The sequence below is a fragment of the Haemaphysalis longicornis genome, unplaced genomic scaffold, assembly GCF_048455015.1.
Source record: "Haemaphysalis longicornis isolate Haplotype H1 unplaced genomic scaffold, Haemaphysalis longicornis Haplotype H1 scaffold_10, whole genome shotgun sequence".
Taxonomy (NCBI): Eukaryota; Metazoa; Arthropoda; class Arachnida; order Ixodida; family Ixodidae; genus Haemaphysalis; species Haemaphysalis longicornis.
In genome coordinates this window covers 117,749,456-117,773,867 of record NW_027526204.1, presented here as the reverse complement: position 1 = coordinate 117,773,867, position 24,412 = coordinate 117,749,456, and the positions used below count along the sequence as shown (strand labels likewise).

General features: G+C 46.8%; 1 long non-coding RNA gene across 1 annotated transcript in view; it reads left to right on the top strand.

Moving 5' to 3' along the window:
- Positions 1-10,905, top strand: part of LOC144157927 (uncharacterized) — a 50,865-nt gene extending 39,960 nt beyond the window's left edge. The window contains exon 3 of the long non-coding RNA XR_013319907.1: positions 10,651-10,905. This is a non-coding gene — a long non-coding RNA (uncharacterized LOC144157927). The remainder of the gene's footprint in view (positions 1-10,650) is intronic.
- Positions 10,906-24,412: the final 13,507 nt, after the last annotated feature.

Here is a 24,412-nt window from a genome sequence, read left to right as displayed (position 1 = left end):
CCCGTCCAAGCATTCATAATCTCAAGAATTACATGCGCCATATCCTATGCTCTTCTCTTCTATCCAGAAATGGCCTCCACACATACTACGGCAAAGGACCAACCACAACATACATGGACCCGTCTTTCTATCCCGGCATAAGAGCAATGACCGCCGTGGTTGTCCAGCACAATAAGCACTTCAGCAGCCTAACGCTACCCGCATAAGATTCCCTACAAGCGGAAGAAGCCACCATCGCTCTCGCCATAACGCAAACTAAAGCCAGTGTAATCATCACAAATTCGCAGGAAGCGTGCCGTAAATTCTCATGCGGCGAATTCACCGCAAAAGACAGCTAATCTTCTGCCAGCATCCACCAGACACATTCATCATCATCATGTGAGCACCCGCCAACTCTGCCATACCGAGCAACGAAACTGCCCACCTGTTGGCCCGAGCGTTGTCCTGCCGGGCCCCGGGAAGCTAGGAGGACAGACCAACCGCGTTGATCACGTATCACGAGATAACACAGCACTATAAGTTAGAAAGTATCACCTACCCAACGCAGCATAAACACATAACCAAAGAGGAGGAACGGCAGCTCTGTGCACTCCAGACCTTTCCCCATCCCACTACATGCTATCGATTGCACCCCACCGTATATTCCCCGCTATGCCGATTCTGTAAATCCCCCGGGACGCTATTTCATATGGTAGGGGGTTGCCCGCACGCCAAACAACATTCGCGAAATCCTTCTATTTTTTCTTACGAGCTTTGGGAGAGAGCTCTGACCAGCTCCGACTTCAATGACCAGCGCCTGCTGGTGTTGAGGGATGTCCAGGCTGGGAAAGCTCAACGAGTCTTGGACGGAGGACTCCTTCCCATTGCTTTTCGCAACAAACACGTTTACTTTGTCTCTCTCATATGCACACATGGGTTTGAGATGTTGGAAATAAATCACAAAACAAAGTAAAAAACGCTTACCGTGCTCCAAATCTAACCTGGGTCATTCGCGCTTTACAACCGGCTTCTTTGCGATTGCGTTCGTGGCTGTTGTCGCCAGTTCATGTGCGTTCGCAGCTGAATTGGGGAGCCCAGACACGAAGTACGCGCTATTGACCACGAGTTAGTGATGGCGGTTGCCACGGTTTCTAGCGCGTGCTAAGGCGGTTCACATTGGGACACATGTGGACCGCCTTATGGAGAACTTGCAGCGTCAAGTTCGGGAAAAAATGTGAAGTGTCACAGCCGTGTCTCCGACGAAGGTAAAGGGGCTGCCAGCTCCACTGTTACTCTACCCTTGCAGCACTAGTGCAAGCTGCACCAGTTTTTTGTTGATTTGTTTATTTCTGAATATATTTGGGTGCCGTTTATTTGGATTGCTAATTTCTCTCAGGGTTGACAGGCTATCAGTAAACAAATGCAGGTTCCCTTCTTTTCAGCTAGTTTGGATGTTTCAATTGGTTTAAAATAACGATTTCTTCTGCCTCAAAGTTAATGCTGTACTCCGGAAGTGTGTATTGTTTGGTTTGTAATATTTTGCCGGCTTTTCTTAAAATGATTAAAGTTTTTCCTATGTCCTTTTCACGTCGCCAGCCGTCGGGAGAAATTGTCAGGTCTGTGTGTGAAACTGTTTGAGTAAGATGTGTGAAAGATTTCTTATCTGATGGATGCTGCTGTCATATATCTACCTTATTGCTTACGTGGTGTCCTGTGAAAGTGTGGGTTTTCAAGGAGAATATTTTCCTTGAAGAGGGCACGTTAAATGTTCCTATTTTTTTCGATTGTTGAGTCAACCGGTGACACATTTGCTATGATGTTGAATGCCAGAATACATATTTTTAATGCTTTAGTAATTTTGTAGTCTTGTTCTTTGAATTATTCTTAGTGTTTTTCTGAATACGTCATGCTTTTTCAACAAATTGGAGCGGTATAAACTACACTCCTTTCTTTACTTTCGGTATCAATTTTTTGTAGGTGTTTGCTGGTAAGCCCCCAATCGTGGACTAAATTTTAGGGGCGAAGCTCCTTAGGGCGTGGGTCTGTCCATCCTCGACGTATGTATGTAGCCACCTCTAGTTTAGTTCTTGGATTGTTTACTAGATGGCGTGGCTACCTCTAGTTTAGTTCTTGGATTGTTTACTAGATGGCGGTACTTGTATATGATGAAAAGATGCGCTTGGATTGTTTACTAGATGGCGTGGCTACCTCTAGTTTAGTTCTTGGATTGTTTACTAGATGGCGGGAGCGTTGTAATAAAATCCGTTCGCTGTTGGCGCGCGCTCGGAGTCGCCCGATGGATAAGGCTGCAGATGTGCGAGCCCGCGAGGCAGAAGCGCTCCGTGAAGCTCCGCGACGCCGCCGCCAAGATCCTGCCGTACGAGAGCGGGAGGCCGAAGCGTGTCGTCTGGCTGCGCGACGACGCCGCCAAGATACCAGCGTTCGAGAACGAGAGGCCCAAGCGTCACGGCAACGGCGCGAGGACCCTGCCGTACGCGAAGCGGCACGGCTGCGGCGCGAAGAGGATCTCCAAAACGTCAGAGAACGGGAAGCGGCGAGAAAGCGCGCGTATCGGCAGGCAGACCCCGATGCAGTGAGAGCTCGTGAGGCGTCTGCAAAACGCATCAGGCGAGCTCAGTCCCAAGGGGCCGACGCGCGGTTTAAGCGAGACTTTCTAGACGTTACGTTCGGACACAGATCTAGTGGGCGAACTTTCACTGAAGAGTCACGGTTTTACCGATGATTTCCCCTCAGGAGCTTCGCCCACTCATCATCATTCACCCCGTGGATATGCTGTGAATTTTTTTTAGACTGCGTTTTATTTGTTTTCCTTTCTCCTTTATGTAGTCAGTATGATGAGTAAAAGTGAGCTTGTTTTGCATACAGACGCCTTATATTTTGATTTCTTTAGAGGATTTAAGATTTTTGTTTCTGAGTTGATTCCCCTACTACAGGTATTGCCCTACTATAGCGAATTTTCGTTTTGTGGTGTAAAATATTAGTTTATTGTTTATTTCTTGGTTTTACATAATTTTAATCGCCTGAGTTGCCTTTTGCTCAATGTTACCTTTTCAGCTGCCTTTTATTACTGAGGTTATGTCGTCAGGCAAAGCCTAGATATGTATACATCGCCATTGAATTAGCTGTTTAGGAGATCTGAATTCGTGTTCCAAAATACTGTACCTAAAGGCTACCCCTGCGGAGAACCTGGCTTGAAATTTAATCGTATCTTTATTTTCCCCGTGTTATAGGAAGTGTTTCTATTTAGAACAAATTATGATCAGAAATGATCAGATTCCTTGTGCAGCCTCACGTTTGTAAAAAGTTTAGCCACCAAGAACTTCATGCAACTGAGCGCATTTTTTATATCCAAGAGATAATAATACATACTGCTTAATGTATTGTTGGTGGATGAATTTCTTTTTTTTATCTCAAGTAAAGCGATGGTTGGCGAACTTATATCACTGTATGTATATTTGTTTTTTTGCTATGCAGCTTTTCTCTTGTTAACCAGAACTACAATCGGTCCTAAATGCTTTTTCTCAGTATTTTTTTATATGGAGTTGGCTGCTATTTCTTTATATTTGTTGGCTCCTTGATTGTGTCCTGATATTGGCAGTAGGATTACGTTTGATTCCTTTGACGTTGTTTGAATGTATCTTGTTTCGATACATGCGTTGTAAAGATCTAGAAAAAAATAATTTTTATTATTATATAGATATCGTACAAACGTGGTTTGCAGACTGTCTGTTCGGGGCCTACATTTCTGCATATTCAGAAATAACTGCGTTACTTTTATTTTCTGGTTGAATAGCTTCATCATGTTTGTATTCAAGTGGAATACTTTCTTGCCACTCACAAAACTTGTCGACTTCCTATAAATTTCTCAATGTATGCAGAACTGTTCTTCCGTTCATATATTTTTTTCTCCACTTTCTGTTTGAAAAATTGCGATCGTGATTGGTCGCTTTAATTTTCTCTGGGTAATTTATGCGATACCTGAAGAGGTTTTTATTAACTTGTGATCCTAACTTTTTTTTCTGCGGCTACGGTAACCGTTATAGGTTTCTCGTCAGCGTAGTACTCTTGCCTCAAATGTTCTCTCATGCCTCCTCGCAATTATTGATACCTCTTTTTTAGTGCACGCACTCGCTCTTTCGCTATTGACTTCCTTCTTCCATGCCGCTCGCGGTATAGTGCAGCAAGCAGTGCCTGATATCTAAGTAGTACGCGAAATTTGCTAGCGATACGGATGCAACGCGAGTTCGAGGCTGCAGGAAAACAAAAAGGGCGCCGATGATCTAGGCCTTTTGGATAGCTTTTAACTACGGGTTGAAAAAAGAGCACGGAAAATTCAATGAGAAGGGTTTTAACATCCAGCTTTGGTCGTTGTTATACGTCGACTCTATGGAGCCCGTGACGGCGCATTGGGAGAGGGAGGACATACAGGCAGGGCCGTAAAATGTGGCTCGCGAAGAGTCGTTTTGCGACAGTATATTAATAAGTAAACGAGCATGGGTTATTTCAGAACTGTTAACAGTGCGTGCGCAAATATATCGTATCATTGTCACAATGGCTGCGGCTCCCCCAACACCGCAAGCTGACAGTGCATCCACTGAAACTTATTTTCACTTCTTTCTGGTCAAAACGTATCGTTACATTTCAACAGAGGATGCCAGCATACAACAAAACAAAGGCCGAACGGTTCATGTGGTGGCACACATCCAGCGAAGGGGTTCCGGCTTCATTAGGTTACACACTTTACGCAAGAAGAACTTATTGGGCATTTACGTCTGCTAACGCACTTCGAAGGCGAAAGCCTAACAATTATCAGACTTATCCGCCCGTCCTTTGTGTTTCTGTCTATTTCTTCGCATGAGCAATTCGCCATAGAGGCGAACCTGATGCATTATCGGCCGGGACGGTGACCGGTTTTGGCATGAACCGTCAACCGACTGCTCTTTTATAAACAGGTAACTTCCGGTTCCGATTCACCGTGCTGGAGAATCGCGGTTTGGTTCGCCTCTGCCCCAGAAACCGGTTGGGTGCAGTTTACACACGCTGCATAAAATGAAACACTTTTGCGAGCCTTTCTCACGGGATGTGAATGATATATTGGCTACCAGAGTAATAATTATGTTCTGTGAGGGACTTCAAAGGATATGGTTCCATCTGTATACGAAATGCATAGTTGTAGTAAACTCTAGTTTAAGTCTCCACCTAGAGTACTCAAGGTGCGCCGTTCGTCATGCAAACAAAAATTGTTTCCTCAAAAAACAATCACACACATCCGCCCACAGGAACTGTACCAACGACTACGTGTATCGCATCTTAGCTCCTTAGACACGGAGCCACTGTGGTCCGTATGAGTGATCAATTATTGGTTTTATTTATAACCAACTATTTTTTTCTGATGACGTCGGAAAACGCATTTATTTGATAACCAAAACAGCTTCTAACCAAATCTAAAATGATTACTGTACAGGTACCTAGTGCTAAGAGGATATTCAGCGGGAATGGACATTCCGCTGTAATGCACATTCAGTCGTAGTGAAAGTCTCTCGTCCACGGCATATCTACGTGCGGGCATAATCAAAGCTTCCTTTGTAAAGAAACACCCAATGAATGAAAGTCAGTAACTATTGTCCCAAGACATGGTCTTGAAGAGATGTGCTCCAGAGACGCTCGACACAAGTCGTGGCCAGAACGCACTTTGCCGGAGCTTCACCGGGGTTGCCACTGGACGAAGAGCTGTTTCCCAGGGACGTCTCTGCCTTGGTCTGTCAAGCGCCAAAAAGACACCGGAAACACAACCACATCGCCGGCAAGTGTAAATATATCCCGCATTGCCTCCTTACCAGTCTTTTAGTTGCGACAGGAAACGCAATTAACTAACTACACAACTGACATCTTAGCACAGCAGTACTTTAGCCAAGCACACGAATGTGAAATGGTGATATTTCGAGTCAGCGGAAATGTCCCACACACGAATAAATTCACTCTTAAAGGGCGAAATCAGCATTAGGAAAAACAAACAATCAAGGTGGTAAGGCGTCTAAAGGCCACTCCTCACGCTGAGAGCTGTGGTACGAGCGCTCGGCATTGCCCTGTGATTTCCCAATGTTAAATCGTACCTTAGGTGCGCTCGTTCTCTGAAAGCTTCTGCGACCGGTTGAGAGCAGAGGCGCATCTCGAGCGCTCATCTCGAACTGCCTTAACTGCCATCGCTTGAGCTAGGCTCGCTAGTTTGTTCTCAAAGGCAGAACAGACACACAAAACAGACACACACGGACACTCTTTCCCGGATTCGTGAGAGCCGGCCGTAGCGGCGCACGTTGAGTCTGAGAGAGTGGGGAGAGTAGATCTCGGCGAGCACCGTCCGCTCTATGATGCAAGTCTCTACATGCCACCGGTAGAAGAGTTTGTTGTGTACTTTTGCCGCTGCCGCGACATGAGTCACCGCCAGCCCGGCTGCAATGCACGTACACATTTCGGCGTTTCGTAGCATGTTCGAAGAAGGCGGGCTTTTCCGCAAACCATAGGAGAATTTCCTTGCACTACACCAACTTGCAGCACGCTCCCACAGGGTAGTGGCGCTCTGAATTGTAATAGCTAGGTAGGCAAGGTAGGCTCCGCCCAACAGGAGAAGTTGGGAAGCTTTCACAAACCCTTGTCTGACTCCAGCCGTAAAAATACTAGATTAACCTCACCATTTTTTAAAAAAGCGTGTGAACAAGTTTTTTTATTGGTGCGAGCGATTCCCAACGCTCTGCTTGCCCAGACAGAAATTAGAAATGCAAGTCTTGCCTGAAGAAAGCCGGTACGCAACTGTTTGTCGTTCCAGGTCGTGACGCAGTTCAAGCTGGCGATTTTGGATCTAAAAGTGGGGTATTGGGCACGAAAGCTCGTAGACAAATAATTGGGAAGCAGCAGCATTAGCCCAAGGTCGTCGCTTAAATTCAAGGTTGGAACGGGTGCTGACGAGACAGTGATACAGCCTGAACGTTTAAACAACTGGAGCAAAGGCCATCTCTATCCAAACCACGCCACCAGCTTTGCGGGCTTGATGGACGACCTTTGGCAATACAAGGAGTCGCTCGATAGCAGCTATCGTATCGCTGTCGCCATACGACTACGTTATTGAAAAGGGCGTGTCCACGTCTGGAAAAACCTGCAATTGAACAACCACTGTTGCTTATCTGTTTCTTATCTACCATCAAGCCAGAGCAGAAATTTCCCCGTCTGTTTACTGGTCTTGGAGCAATTCAGGGAGAGCAATTGATTTGTCTTCAAGACGAAGCCAAGCCATTCGCGTTCAGCTCGCCCCGACGCGTTGTGAATCTCTTGTATAGGAAGACAAAACAAGAACTCCGACGTATGGAGAAGATAGGAGTTGTTTATTCAGTCCAAGAGCCAACGGAATGGCGCCAACATGGCGGAATGGCGCCAACATCCAACTTGACAACCGCCATTCTTGCGCGCCGTGTTATGATAGCACAACAAGACCCCTTAAAAAGGGAGGTGGGCCAAGCATTATTCGAACGTTTCGCAAATATGAAGCGCCGAACCATCCTATGTGTTAAAAATATATACAGTGGTCTGATTAACAGAAACGCTGACTGACCCTCTTCTTTCCTAATGCACGGAGGCCTGCGTAGAGCGGGTAAGCCGTTTATAGTCATTGCGGAGTATTTTAACGCGCAGCACCCTGCTTAGGGCTACCCCAGGGCCACACCGACAGGACGTCGGCTGTCGGAAGGTGCCCAATGTATCCCACATGCCCGAGAAACAGCGTCTCTACGGACACACCTGACCTACCCTTCACCAAAATCATAACAACACAGATCCGTTTCTGTTACACTAATGCCGACGCTGACGAAGTCACCAGATCCGGATATTGCTCTCAGTGGGTCGTTTAACTTTTGCATATAAAACCCCATATGGATGTTTGTCGCCAGCCATTTAAATTTATATTAGGAGCTTTTGCACGTAGTGAATAATAGTATTTTATCGAAGTTTATATTGTGCATGGCAGTATTTCCGACCTACAGAGTTTGGCTAACACGTCTTTGTGAATCTATCGTACACAATCTATCGCGCAGGCAATAGTGGAATTTCGAAAAAAAATATTACAGGATTGTTCTTGCCTCGACCACAATGCTTGCTATAGGCTGGAATCTACACATGCGGTAATAGGTTCGAAGCTGAGGAAAGGCCAAGCAATTAACAAAACGGCCTCTTGCTCTTTCGCTTCGGGTAACCTTGTCCCCTTCGGTTGGCATTAAAAGGGTTAGGCAGCTAACACCAAATTGTGCTATTTGAGTGATGGAGACCACAGCTGGGCAATTGAAATCGGGCCTCCTGCCATCGCCCATATGCTCGTCATCTACAGGTCTAGGGTATATACATCACTACGCAGACTGCCTCCTGCCATCACCTCTATGCTCGTCATCTTCAGTTCTAGGGTATATACATCACTACGCAGATTGGACGGCACTTCTCTCAGGGATGCTAAAGTTGGCATCCCCACACACCACTCCGAACAACATCATCTTCGCAAGAGGATATCGATGCTCCACAGGGAGTTGTCACGCCTTCTTCCTTCAGGAGACGGGACGGGTGGATGGATGGTAAATTGGCCATACTGTTCACTCATTAGGTTGCGCTCGGGAGCAGCACTCGGCGGCACATCTTGCCAGGCAAACACCGCCAACTTGTGGTCTTGTGGTCAGTGGTCGCTAAGCACCAGTTTATCATAACCATTCATAACGGTCACTGCAACTAAGCGCTCGTTGTATAGAAATGTTTGGGAATTAGGGCAGCCATTTTAAGGAGACTGCTCATTGATGCGGCGGGCAGGCGATAGTATGTTATAACACGGTTAGGCGGGCTAGTAAGTATTCTTAATTCATAGCTTACAAAAAAAGACACGAAGACCAGCCCAGTTTCTGCGCTGGTCTTCACGTCCCTTTTTGTATTTTTATCCGTCTAAAGTTGCCCAAAAGATACAGCCATGGATAGTATGTTCTCAAGGCACACTCAATGCATTCTTAGGCGACTTTCATTTGGGCTTGCCCTGCCACACTGCTCGGGTGAGATATTCAACAAGTGCGTTAAGCTAAGTGCACCTAAATGAGGACGCTTCCGATAATTTATTTATTTATTTATTTACTTACTTACAAATACTGCCAATCTTATGAGAGATTGTAGCAGGCGGACAAAACAAGTACATTGAAGTGTAGTAAAACACTTTTAAGTTATAAGATAAGATAAGATAAGGTTTAACTGTCGTGTTAACAAGACATTGCCAATACTCGCTGCTGAAAACCATAAAACTCCCTCCTGTGTGAACCGGGTAATGGTCGGAGCAGCGAGTGTCAATCATCTGGGCACGTGGGCTATTGCTCGCGCGGCATTGAGGAAAAATTGTGAGGTCGTGGGCATTTGCGACCTTCCTTGGGTTGATTCTCATTCGCCGTAATCTCCTTAATGGTTATTGTTCTCTTTGTACCAATACTTTTTATTGTGACAACGTACATCGTATTATACATACCAAAGTCGTTGGTCACTTATTATCTTGCAATTTGAACACTCTAAACACGTTAGCAAATGCAGAACTCGAGGTCAAAATAGCTTTTATAATACTGAAGTGCATAGGAGACAGGAAGTGCAAGGAAAGAGTGCGAAAAATTGGAATATTCTCAGCCCCTAACAAAACCACACATCTCTATTATACTGTGCGTAGACGTTCATTGGGGAATTCCTAACGAAAAGCAGCAGTTCACTATATGACGACAGAGCTTTTCAGCATCTTTCGTGCAGTTTGGAGCTGCTTGTGCGATGGTATATACCAGACGATTCGGCGAGCTACAATCCACAACCCTTACGACGTAAATCGCGGAATCGTAGTTGGAGAAGGTCCACAATATTTGTCAACCAAGGGAAAGCATGGTGACTTCCACCACGACATACCTCACCTGTGCTTGAGGGGATGGTGCCCCTTCCATCACACCTCAAAGGGAGAAAGTTGGTCACATTCAGTAACGTTTCAGTTTTGTGAATTTCGGTGTACGCATTGGCGTTTTAAATTCTATCAAGGGACGGTTAACATCGAGCTTCCCGAAAAACAACGGACCAGCAAGTCAGTTAGTGCGGCTCCCAAAGCCACGAATTGTAGCCTGAGTGACACAGACACCAGCTGCTAACTTCGCTGCAAAAAACATTAAACAAACTTGAAATGTCCAAATAATTGTGCACAAACCTCCAACAGGTTGTAATGTCTAACAATCGGTGATCTTTTTTCACAGCTGCTGGTTTTAGGCTTTGTCTTTGTTCTCTATCTTAGGAAAATATCTGCAACTTCCTGTATTTAGTTTCCTTATTTTATTAGGCAATGCGCCTAATACGTGTTAGACGTATAGTGGTATACTTATTGTGTCAATGCATGTCCCACGTCTAAACACAGACATTTGTTTAGTGGATACACGTACTGCGTGAAAAAAAACGGGAAAAACTGCTTACTTCAGTTTCCGACATGCATGATGGTGTATGGTAGGCTCAGTTATTGAGGAACGAATTGTCCACGATGGTTTTGAATTCATCAATAGCGCATATTTCGCTGCTTTACTGTGGTTAATTAATGCAAATTATTCTTCTCTTCTTCTTTTTCAGTGTCCTGAGATTGATGATGTTAGTCGCGTTTGCCCACCCCCTGTATGCGAATGCTACCGTGTGAAAGAGAGCGCAAGAACTGATTTCGGGGGCTACCTTTGCCTGAATTCCTCAGTGCCACTTCCCCACATGGTGTACGGTAATCCCCGCTAAAATTCGAATGGACCTGGGACGCAACTTTGTTGGCTATTGCGTGGCTATCACCAAGCTGCAAATTTATTTTCAGTCATTGTAATTGACCAGTAACGCCGTACGACTGCACGTGTCGATATTGAATAAACAAATAAGCTATACGTACTGGTTTTGTTTTTGTTAAAGTGGCGAAATGATTTTCGGTTCTTTTTCATTACGCCAGACTTGGCCAGACGGCGCTGCTCGTCGGGAAGTTCCGGTACCTACAGCGGCTGGTGGTGGTTGCGGGGCGGGCGGGGGTGTTGGTGATGTGACTTTTAGGGCTGAGCAGTGGAGAGAAGCAACTGTGTGGCACAGCTTCTGGTCGCTGTTCAATTTGGTTTCTGTTCGTTGGGTGTTGCTTGCTTGGTTATTTACGGTCCTCTTGGCCCGGTTTTCATTTGTGGGTTGGCTGGCACTGTTTCATGATGGGTTGGAAGGAGAGTTCTTCAGCCCTTGAGCTTATGTTATGCGTCGGCGTGGTTGAAAACGTTGCGGGTGGTCTAGTCTGTCACCCCGGTCGGGTGGGTTCCATCGCACACAATGCAGTTCAGGGTGCACGAGTGGTCTTCCGTGGGATTCGGTGTTCCGCAGATACTGCAGCGGCTTGGGGGATTGTGATTTGTACAGAGTTCCTGACTGTGGCCTACTTGCCGGCAGGCGAGGCATGCTTTAGTTTTGCGTCGGACTGGCTTGCAGCGGTAGGTGGTCAATTTCTATGGGACTCTTTCTGGTGGTTCTGTAAACCTCTCGTGCCGAAATGGCCGATGGACCGAAGACCACGGCGGGGTTAGGCTTAAATCCTGCGCCTCGCCCGACCTGGCCAGGCCGAGCCTCAGCGCAGCGCTGCCAACGTGGAGGCAGCCGCCGTCGATAATGAGCCCATCAACCTGAAAGAACTCCTTCGCTAGGATTGCAAGACTGTGCGTAACAGGGAACCAAGTCTTCAAGAGCCTGAGAAAAAATCAACTATGTAAAATTGACGCTCGCAGAAGCTGCTCTGCCGTGGCACTCCGGCCACGCCGCTGCCGTTCCACATCAAAATCGTGCTCGGATAACGTGGAGGATTCGTTCTTCGCAAGGTTACTCCGGCAGCGCTAGCGTATTATGTGAGTCAGGTAGCTCAAATACCCCAAAACCCTCAGGATCAGCTACGCGTTCATTCTACACCGAACTGTATCATCGTCAGACCTCCCTGGGAAGAACGAGCCCAACGTTACACTGACATCAAAGCCATTCAGGTAGGCCGCGATACCTACATGATTGCTGGGCACGTGGCGGCTTCTTCAAACACTATGGCAGGGACAATTTTCAATATCCCCAAAACGGATGGCTATGGAGAAATTTAAAAATTTCAGAAACAACCCAAGACTTCTATGCAGACAGCCACAACCTCTTAGCTAGACTACCTTTTACACAGCTAGAACCACCAAGCCAGAGTATTATAATATAGTAGTTCTTAAGGCAACAGGAGACAGGCACCAGAGTTCTGTGTCATAGCTGAACAGAACGGGGTTCTACGCTTAATTGACAAGATTATGTACACGATGAGGATAATGTCGACTGCGCCTATCCCAGCGTGGGATTCAACATACTCCCGCCGCCGCAACACGCGTGCTTAACAAACAGCTACAGACATGAAACGGACAGCGAAGTCAGTCCTGCTGGCAGTCCGACCCCTTTTTTTCTGCTGGCGCTGCATATCTATTATGTCCGGGCATTGCAGGCTGTTGCACGCTCTTTTCAGAACGATTTTATAGCCAAGCGAATCCTGCAGTTCATTGAAACACTTAAGTTTACGCTCAGGCTGCTTGTGGCGGCTCGCGCTGATACACCGCTCCTAATGTGCACATTGTGTACTTTTCAACGGCAAGCACGCGAGTTACTTTGCTTGTCGTAGGAATTCTGACGCTGCTGTTTTGCTTGACGGTATGCTGCTTCTGCTGGTGCATCTTGTGAGTACAGCCACACGGTGACTAAACTAGGTTGACAAGTTCTTCGTCAACATCTTGAGATACGTTCGCCTTTGTCGGCCGTTTTATCGTCGTTCTTTTTGAATATTCTCAGTAAAAAATCGGCGGTCGTGCGTTGCCACATCTTTTACTCCCTACCGCGAGAAAATTATTCAAGAGTTGCACAGTTGATCCGCAATGCTAACATTTCCTTGTATTTGTCCATGTCGGTAACATCCGTGGCACGCTTTGTTTTCTCTTCCACGGGTGCCTCAGCCTTCGTTGCAGCTTCAGAAGGGCCGAGACGCGTAACGATGGTGTGAAGGACAGAGGACCCACGCGTCGAGGCTGCATGTTTCCACGAGTTCGACACCAATGGCGCACGTCCCTAAGAGATGGAAGTGCGACCTTCCGGTATATGCCCTCAATCTTGAACCATCTTGTGCGAAAGTTGGCCTTCAGAGGCAGGCATCGAGTGTATGGGCGGTTTGCGGGTTTTCTGCTCTGCGTTTTGCTTTTGCGATGACTTTTTGGTGCAGTAGCAGCGTAAAAAAAGCTTGATTTACGGAATTTTTTAGGCAAACGACACTTTCTGTGAGATAAGCACTGCCCGGGGGTATTAATGTCATGGGCACGCTCCACAGACCCCTCCGTTTCTGGGTTAACATTGTCAAACATACTTCAGTTGTAGGCACGAGATGCTTCAAGAAGTTCCAAGAAGTTCCGGCACGGCTTCCCCGTGCAAGAAGTCTGGGACGAAGATATACTTAAGGGGACACTATGGCGGTTTATGCGCGTTTCTTCGGGAGCGCCCGCTACCTTCGATTCTGGAAACGCCGTTTGCGCTTCCCAGGTAGATGAACGGTAGATAAAAAGTTCTCGCTGTCCCTGTTGTGACGACTAGGCTCATTTCCGGAGAACGAGCATGAGAACTCTCTTGGGGTTTCGGGGAAAACGGCCATTTCGAAAAATTATGTGGATTTGATGCTAAACGTTTGGTCGTTTTTGAGGCACTGTAATAAATGTGGTACGTAAGCGTTAGCTATAAAAAGCAGAGAGTGTAATAATTCGCCTCCTGAACCTCCTGCTCAATTTCCTCTTCGATTAAATAATTATATCAGAATCCAATTTCATTAGGTCACTTCTGATTAGTTGGAGGTTCTCAAAGCTAGCTTCCAGTTTCGTTACGTGGTTTTTCGCTGAAGGCAATATTCGGTCAATGATGATGATGGTTTGATTTTATTGGCGCAAGGCCGACACGGGCAAAGAGCGCCAAACAGAAAGTTATTTGATGAGGAGAGAACACGAAATAAAATCAGTTAAAAACTATGAGTACGGCTGGTGTAAAGGGCCAGGGTGAAGAACTAGAGTGGTTAAAAAATAAATAAGGTGGCTGGTGTATAGAACCAGGGGTAAAACTATGGGTGTATGAGATGAGTTGTAAAAAGTGAACTTCTGAAAGGAACTGAAAGGTGCGCTGAACAGAAAACATGGCATCGTCTCCTAAGAAGTATGACGGCTGTGGTGGAATTTGTCGTGTGTGTAGTTGTGGGAAGTATTTGCGTCGTGTAATGTCGAGTGCCTTACATTGTATGAGGATGTGGATCACGGATAGGGCCTCTCCGCACCTGCTGCACAGAGGTCTTGGAGATCCAGTGAGCAGGTGCGAGTGCGTTGCGTGCGTATGCCCTATCCGTAATCTAGCCAAGGTGACTTCTATGTATCTGTTGTGTGTATCGGAGGTGTACGGTCCCAAGTGTGGTTTTATTACATGTAACTTGTTGTCTGTTTGTAAACTCCAATGTGTTTGCCATGTTTTGCGAAGTTGTTGCTTGATGTGTGGTTTCACGTCGGTGTAGGGTAATGTGGTGATGTCTACTGCATTCGAGAGTGTAGCAGCAGCGGCCATTCGATCCGCGGCTTCGTTCCCGGCTATACCACAGTGGCCAGGGACCCAGCAAAGGACGAGTTCAAATTTGTGGACATGCACCGACATAATACCTTTAATGATAAGATTTACAACGTGATTTTTTGAAGACTTTGTTGATGACAATGCCCGCACAACACTGAGGGAATCTGTATAGATAATGGATTGTTGGGTGTGGCTTTGGAGTATATGATTAACAACAAGAAGTACACCATAAGCCTCTGCCGTAAAGATACTTGTATTACTGTTAAGAGTTCTAGTGACACTAAGGCCGGGCCCATGCGCCGCGCAGGACACAGAGGTGGCAGTTCTAGAGGCATCCGTATAAAATTCAGAACACTGATACTTCTGCTGCAAATACAAGAAGTGCTGCAGGATTGCACATGTGGGAGCTCGGTTTTTATCTATATGTGTGAAAGAGTGTGAAAGATGTGATGATGGTTTGATTTATTTGGCGCAAGGCCGACATGGGCAAAGAGCGCCAAACACAAAGTGATTTGATGAGGAGAGAACACGAAATAAAATCAGTTAAAAACTATGAGCACGGCTGGTGTAAATGGCCAGGGTGAAGAACAAGAGTGGTTAAAAGATAAATATGGTGGCTGGGGTATAGGGCCAGGGGTAAAGCTGAGGGTGGTATGAGATGAGTTGTAAAAAGTAAACTTCTGATAGGAACTTAAAGGTGCACTGAACAGAAAACATGGCATCATCTCCTAAGAAGTATGATGGTTGTGGTGAAATATGTTGGGTGTGTAGTTGAGGGAAGTGCTTGCGTCGTGTAGTGTCGAGTGCCTTACATTGTATGAGGATGTGCATCACGGATAGGGCCCCTCCGCACCTGCTGCACAGAGGTCTTGGAGATCCAGTGAGAAGGTGCGAGTGTGTTGCATGAGTGTGCCCTATCCGCAATCTAGCCAGGGCGACTTCAGTGTATCTATTGCGTGTGTCGGTGGTGCATGGTCCCAAGTGTGGTTTTATTACGTGTAACTTGTTGTGTTTGTTCGCTCCAGTGTTTGCCATGTTTTGCGAAATTGTTGTCTGATGTGTGGTTTCACGTCGGTGTAGGGTAATGTGGTGATGTCTACTGCATTCGAGAGTGTAGCAGCAGCGGCCATTCAATCCGCGGCTTCGTTCCCGGCTATACCACAGTGGCCAGGGACCCAGCAAAGGACGAGTTCAAAATTTGTGGACATGCACCGACATAACACCTTTAATGATAAGATTTACAACGTGATTTTTTGAAGACTTTGTTGACGACAACGCCCGCACGACACTGAGGGAGTCTGTATATATAATGTATTTTGGGATGTGACTGATTAACAACAAGAAGTACACCATAAGCCTCTGCCGTAAAGATACAGGTATTACTATTAAGAGTTCTAGTGACATTAAGGCCGGGCCCATGCGTCGCGCAGGACACAGAGGTGGCAGTTTTAGAGGCGTCCGTATAAAATTCAGAAAATTGATACTTCTGCTGCAATTACAAGTGCTGCAGAATTGCACATGCGGGAGCTCGGTTTTTATCTACATGTGTGAAAGATGTGTCGCATAAGACAGGGCGGAGATGCAATGGTGCTATAAAATCTGTTTGAGAACTTTGTATGTTGTCTAAAAAGGAGACAGAAAGCTCTGACGCTTCCTCTCTAACTCTGTAAGAGAAGGTCGCAGAAAACGATGGTCGGTTTAGGAGTAGTGCAGTCAAAGACGTATCATAAAAAGCTGATTTAAAAGGATGGTGTGGCATAGATGAAATTTTAAAAGCAAAAAGGAGATCTGTGTAAGCTCGCTGACGATGTAGGTTCCACTTATAACACTCCACATAGAGGCTTTCGACCGGGCTAGTCCGGAAAGCGCCACATGCCAGCCGGAGCCCCAGATGAAGCACTGGGTCCAGCATTTTGAGGGATGTCTTACTTGCTGACCCATAAACAACACTTCCATAGTCTAATCGTGAACCTATCAGGCTAGTAAAAACACGTAAAAGAAGTTGTTTGTTAGCACCATATGAAGAGTGGGAGAGAACGTTGAGTATATCCATGGCATTTAAGCATTTATGTTTAAGTTGTTTTATATGTAGAATGAACGAGAGCTTTTCGTCAAGGACTACACCTACAAACTTGTGTTCATTTCTGACTGGAATTGAGACACCATTGAGTTTGATGTCTGGATACGGCCGAATGCCACGCCTTTTCGAAAACAAAACACAAGTACACTTCACTGGATTAAATATAAAACCGTTGCTATCTGCCCAGCACGCTAGCTTGTTAACACCAAGCTGGACTTGGCACTCGCAGATAGACAGGTTACAAGACTTAAAGTGTAATTGCACGTCGTCTACATAGATTGAGCAGGAAATGGTTGGTGGCAGAGCCTTCGGAAGTGAGTTCATTTTTACAATAAACAAAGTGCAACTCAAAACTCCACCTTGCGGAACACCGTTTTCCTCAAAACTCCACCTTGCGGAACACCGTTTTCCTGCACATGAACTCTAGAGAATGCAGTTCCAACTCGCACGCGAAACGTTCTTTCAGAGAGGTAACTGGCAAGCGTGTTCCACATGTTACCCGACATACCAAAGTACTTCAAATCGCTTAGGATGCCGTATCGCCAAGCAGTGTCGTACGCCTTTTCAAGATCAAAGAATACTGTCATACAGTACTGCTTATGGACGAAAGCATCTTTAATATACGACTCTAACGCAACGAGTTGATCGTTCGTAGATCGCCCCGCCCTAAAGCCCGCCTGGCAGCTCTCGAGAAGACCGTTGTACTCTAAGAAGTACACGGGTATCCTGTTTATCATCATCTCGAAGAGCTTACACAGGCAGCTGGTCAGGGCAATGGGGCGATAACTGGCGGGAGAGGAAGGGTCCTTCCCTTCGTTTAAGAAAGCCACTACTATGGCCTCCCTCCAAGAGCGTGGGAAGTGCCCGGAAAGAAATATTTTATTGTAGAGGTGAAGAAGTGTTTCAAGCGCGTCTGCATGTAAGTGTTGTATCATTGTGTATGAAATCCTGTCTGCACCTGAAGCTGAAGGTTTACAAGTACCGAGTGCGACCTTCAGCTCATGAAGTGAAAAGGGGGTGTTATAGGATGAGTTCGACTTATTAGTGTCTCGCAAGGACTTCTTCTCACATGAGGCTCTGTGTTTAATGAAGGTGTTGGTGTAGTGTGCTGAGCTGGACACGTGTTCGAAGTGTGGTGCAAGTGTGTTGGCCTGGTCTTCGAGTGTGTCCCCTGTTGTGCTAACCAGGGGCAGGCTGTGTGTCTGTTGTCCTTTTAGCTTGCGTATTCGTGTCCAGACTTTGTGAGTGTCGGTGTATGAGTTGATGGAAGTTAGGAAGTCGCGCCAACTCTCCCTTTTCGCCTCACGACGTACACGCTTCCCAAGAGCCTTTGCCCGTTTAAAGGAAATGAGATTATCTGGCTAGGGGTACCGGCGAAGGACACCCAACGCCTTGTTCTGGGCCTCCCGCGCCCGCCTACATTCCTCGTTCCTCCAGGGCCTCCTTGGGGTGCGGGACGCACTGGAGGCCTGGGGCATGGACTTTTCGGCGGCGTCGAGTATGTGTGCCGCGATGAGTTGGGCTTCTTCCTCCACGTGTAGGTGTGTTATGGTTGTGTGGTGTAGTTTAGATGTTTCTGTGAATGTACTCCAGTTTGCTTTTGATTCATTAGACCTGTTATGGGAAGATGGACTGCTCGGGCCTATACCTATATACGGTAATGAAGTGGGGAAATGGTCACTACCATATGGGTCTGTGCCCACACCCCACTCAAGACATGGAAAGAGAACTGCGGAACCAATCGCCAAGTGAAGATGAGAGTATGTATTGTGTCCTAAGTTATGGTATGTAGGCGGTTTTTTGTTGAAGAGGCATGCTCCAGAGGATGTAACAAACTTCTCTATCAGGCGACCTCGGGCATCCGTTCTGGAGGAGCCACAAAGAGAGTTGTGCGCATTAAGTTCGCCTGTTAGTATGTATGATTCGGGCAGCTGGTCGACCAGCGCCTCGAAATCAGAGCTCGAAAGTGCATGATCAGGAGGAATGTAGATGGAGCACACCGTTATCAACCTATTAAATATTGTCGTACGGATCGCTACACCTCGAGGACAGTGTTTAAAGAGAGAGGGTGGCATGCTAATGATTTCCGGGTGAAAATGGCCACACCTCCTGAAGAGTGGGTGCAGCCAACCCTGTCCTTTCTGAATACGATGTACCTATTTAAGAAATTTGTTTGTTTAGAATTGAGGTGGGTTTCCTGCAGACACATGATACTTGGCTGACTGTCATGCAGAATCTCATACACATCGTCAAAAGTTTTAAGGAGGCCTCTGCAGTTCCATTAAATGATGTTTTCTGTTCCCATTATTTAAATTTAAGAATGACTGGAGTGTGTGTGTTCGTGTGTGTTCATGTGTCGTCTTTCGGGGCTGTTACTCTTGGATTAGGCTTTTTAGGCCTTTCTACTGGCTTGGCCGTCGGAGGCCGCTCCTTGCGCTGCGTTGCCGGCAGGAACGGCCCGACATCCATTTCGTCGTCGGATGTCCGAGGGGTGCCCGACGGACCGGGCCCCCCGGACTTGGCCCCCCTTCGGGAGCCCTTCGTTTGAGCCGCCACCACCGCGGGCGTTGGGGACGCCAAAAGTGGCACAGGCGGTGAGGTGGCGGTGGGAGCCGATGCGGGGCCCGTGGTGTCCATCACCTCGGTACCCTCCAATGCACTGGAGGATGGGGAGACAGAGGCGGGAGCGGCACCGGTCCTGACAGAAGTGGTTTCCGCCACAACCGCTGCTGCCGCAGCAAGCGGCGTGGTGCCGGGTTGGGCTGCGTGAGGCAACCCAGCGGGGGGCGGGGGCGGGACCAGGTGAGACTCGCTGAACTGGGTCCCTGTGGACACCAGACGCCGCTCCGCCCCCCGGCGAGCCGCGTCAGCGTACCTCCACAGAGGGAAAGAGGCGAACCTCTTTCTCGTCTCTGGAAAGGTGATGTTCTCGGTTACCTTAATGTTTACGGTCTTTTTTCATTTGTAATTTTTCGCACTTGCGGGAGTATGCCGCATGCGGCCCCCCGCAGTTTACACAAGTGAGGGTTTCGGATTGGCAGTTGTCAGTAAGATGATCGTGCGCCGCGCATTTTGCACACGTCGTTCGGCCACGGCAAGAGTTCGTACCGTGCCCGAACCGCTGGCACTTAAAACAGCGCTGCGGGTTCGGGATGTACGGGCGTATTGAGCACCGGATAAAACCTGCATATAAATGTTGTGGGAGAACTGCGCGGTCAAAGGTCAAGATGATGTGCTTGGTGGGAATCTCTTTGTCGTCTCTACGGATGGTGATGCGTCTCACGGCAGTGACGCCCTGATCCTTCAAGCTGGCAAGGAGATCCGCATCGGTTTCGTTCAGGAGATCTGGCTCTGATATCACACCCTGCGAGCTGTTGAGGCTCCGATGGGGTGTGACTCTGATGTCTGGATCAGCCAGTCTAGTCTGAGCTAGAAGCTTTGTGGACTGCTGCTTGTCATTTACCTCGATGAGGAGTTCACCAGTTCTTTGTTTTTTGGCCTGATATGATTTTCCTATTATGGTTTCAAGATACTTGGCGATAAAGAAGACTGACTGAGATGCAAGAGGGTGGGTTGGATTCAGGGACTCCATGACAAGAAATCGAGAGTACTTATCTGGTTCAGGAAATGTGAAAGATTGCAATGGGGGAAACGACACTTCGGTGCGGCCCTTTTTAATGGGCCGATCACGGTTGGGGGGAGTTTTAGACAATACCATAAAGCATAGTATAAAAGCAGGGACACGGGGGTACTTTCTCCTTTGACCTTACCCTGGTAGTCAAAGAGGTCCCGGAGCTCCCTGCCTGGTACACAGGCAGGGAGCCCATCGGCCAGAGTTTGACCAAGGCTCCGACGGCCACCGTTCGTGGTTTCTAACCCTCCACCTATAAACACATCGCCACGGTTGAATCCAGCTTATGTTTGGGGGCTCGGGGTCCGCGGTATCGCCAGTACCGTCACCAAGATTGCTCAAGGTGCACCGTGCGGGGGCAATATTCGGTCGACATCGGTAAGAATTCTTTTGAAATCATCACGGATGTGCTTCCGTAATGAACGCGGTGCATCCTGCTCACCAGCTTGCTCTTCGGTAGGGGTTCTGTTTCTGTCAAGCCTGGAGGGCTGGACGGGAGGTGGCGTGTCTGCGTCGGTTAGAGAGCTGCACTGGCTTCCCGTTGGTACAACGGGAATGGCCGCAAAAGAACCGACAATTTGGCGAGTTGGTACTTAGGCGCTGTTAGGGAAGAAGGGAATGGCCGCGCCCGAGGTCGGTCGAGTTCGCTCAGTCACCCATCCCGCGATGCCGACGGTAGAAACGCCAGTGTTGGCGTCGGTGCCTTCGGGAGAATTGTCCGTCGGTATTCTGTCACTATCAGCAATGGTTCCAGGTGGCTCACTGTGAGTGGGCGGTTAACGGCTCTGAGACTGACTTCCCCGAAGCCACTGGCATCTCTGCTGCTCTGCCCGTCGGTCCTTGGTCTTCTCCCGCGTTTATCCGCACCAAATGTTAACGCAAAAGGAGACAGGCAGCACGGTTCGGTGTCATGCCTGGCCAGAACGGGGTTCTAGCACTAAGGACAGGATTATATACACGATGAGGATAATGATGTCGACTGCGCATACCCCAACGGCGGATTCAACTGCAGTTTTGTTCTTGCTATCAGGCATTTTAAGGTTGTATAGTGGGTGTATGTAAATGCACCATGAGTGCAGGAGAACGTCAAGTGTGTATAGCGGCCCTGCATGCACAGCGCACGTTACTCGTTGTCTTAACCTTGTGACTGCAGAAAGCTATTTATTGACCTTTCGCCTCTAGTGACTTTGAATACAAGTAAAACATACGTTTTTGTATAGTAAACCTATTTATTATGTAGAAAACGTATGTTACTTCTAGGCGTATAAGTGATATATGAAGGTAGTCAAATCAGAACCAGTTTTTGTATCTTGCTGTGAAGTTAAGATTAAGTACAGAGCACTTAAGTGCCCTGGCTTGTCATCGTACACGCTATCTAGACACCGCATTCACGCGGCGTCACGCACACAAACAGAGGCCATGAAAATATTCCGGCTTGTTTCTCGATTCAGCAGTCTGGCCAAAAATTGCGGATACTTGAACAAAATGTTTATATACACAGAACCTTTCGAAACTGCTGGAACCGCTGGCACGTGTCATAAACGTTCCCATAATGCAGCCCAAAGAGGAATGGAGGTAGATTGGAGTCAAAAATGTTAAAATAACTGGCAGTACACGCGCCCATTTATTTATTTATTTATTTATTTATTTATTTATTGTTTTATTTATTTATTTATTTATTTATTTATTTATTTATTTATTTATTTATTTATTTATTTATTTATTTATTTATTTATTTATTTATTTATTTATTTATTTATTTATTTGTTTGTTTGTTTGTTTGTTTGTTTGTTTGTCTTTTATTTATGTCAACACACTGAATGCCACGAAAGGCGTTGCAGAGAGGAGTGGGAAGGTTACACAGTGCAAGTTACGGCCGTCTTAAATGAAACAGGATCAGGGTTGCTGGCAATGGAGGCGGGGAGGCTGTTCCATTCCGATGCTGTCTTTGGCAAGAACGAATTGAAACGTAACTTCATCCTGCAATTGGGGACTGCTACTGTTAAACTGTGGTCAAGGCACGGGGAAATGCAAAATGGAGGTGAAACAATGTCACTTTTCATGTCCGGATAAGTGGAGTATATTTTGTGAAAACGCTTAAACGTGCACTTTTTCTGTGAGTGGTTAAAGTGGGAAGGTTAAGGTTTGCTTTCATTGATGATACGCTAGCTGCCCAACAGTAGTTGAAAACGATGAAACGAGAGGCACGGTTCTGGATTGATTGAAGCGACGAGGAGAGCGGATCCCAGATAGCGAAAGCATATTATAGTTTAGTCCTAAGACGTGTTTAATAAAGCAGTAGTTTCAAGGGAACAGGAGCTATCAGAAAGTTACAACGTAAGTAGCCAAGCATGCGATTATCATTATTAGTTCCATAATCTACGTTCGTTTTCCAAGAAGGGTGGTACTGATGTGAATGCCAAGTATTTGTACGTGTCGCCTGTGGTGAGCAGGGTATTGCTAATGGCATACGGATAAAGAAAAGAGGTGACGACTTAGGAAAACTTTCATCAGTTTGCACTTCGAAAGGTTAAGCTGCACGGGCCACTTCAAGCACCATGCTGAAAAGTCGTCCCGATCAGATTGATGTCGCATGCAATCGTTAGTACTGTATATTTCGGGGTAGATAACGCAGTCGTCTGCAAAAAGCTCAATAGAGGAACACATATCTTTGTGAATGTCGATAATATATATAAGAAAAACTAATGGGCCCAACACAGAACCTTGCAGTACACCTGAGGATTCTAGAGAACTCTGAGTCGCAACACTAGCTCCAACATATTAGGTACGGTTGATTAGAAAACATTCGAATCACTTGAAAATTTGGGGATCGATGTTACTTTTTCTTAGTTTTAAGAGCAGTGAGCGATTAGAGCCTGTGTAAGTTAGGTATGCTTATTGGGTTGGTTTGTACGATAGCGAGCGAAAAAAAGTGATCGCTAAACAAAAAAACGACGCATTTAAAGTGGCGCAGAAGTGATCTAATACGAGATAGATGAAAGCAACCACAAAATTTAAAGCTGTTCCACTCAATCTGAAAGCTGTGAGATGTGCAAAGCAGTGATTCGCCATAGTGGCCTGCAGCGTCGTCATCCGCTCGCTCCTGCCACCCAATGCATTTCAAATTTCCCGCCTTCGCAGTTCTCGCGCGCCCCTCCCTGCAACTGTGCCATCGCGAGTTCAGTTCTTTTTGTGCTTACTTTAATTTCGTATACTGGAGTTGTTTTGTGTCATTTAAAACGCGTAATTTTTCTTTGCGCAGCTGAAGCCTTTCTGCGTCATTTCGAACGCGCCATTTTTTCTTGCGCAGCTGGAGCCTTTTTGCGGCATTTCGAACGCACCTTTCTTTTTTGCGCCACTGGAGCCTGTCTGCTGCATTTCGAGCGCGCCATTTTGTTTTCTTGCGGGGCTGGAACATTTATGCGTCATTTGAAACGCGCCATTTTTTTTTGCGCGGCCGCTTTTCTGGCTCACTATCATAAAAATCAACCCAACGAGCATCCTAAAGAAATCAACGCGGGGGCTGCCGGTTATATAAACAGATTTTCCCTGATATGTACCTGCAGTTTTCTTTGCGCTAAACAACGGGGACGGGGAGATGTATGACAAGCGCCAGCGGTTAACCGCCTGCTTTTCGAAGCCTCAGCCAGAGTTCCCCATTAAATATTGCTCTGGATTTCCGGCTATACGATTTTTGGCTCTTTTATCCGGGAATATGTGGCCATGACGTGCAGGTGTTTCAAGGCGCGTCTAATAGCGAACAAGGGTGTGGGAGAAAGCATAGAATTGCAGTGCTCCGTACGCCAAGGATGCCCATTCAGCCCTTTATTTTTTGTCAGTACATTGAATCACTTTGTTTAAGCATTATACGCAGTGACAGCGTACAGGGATTTCGGCTGCATGGAGCACAAGTAAAGCTCTTAGCCTATGCGGACGTTATCTGTTTTTTTTTTGTTCAGATGTCCAAAGCATGAATGCGTTAATGGAAGTCGTCGAACGAGCTTGTATGGCGAATG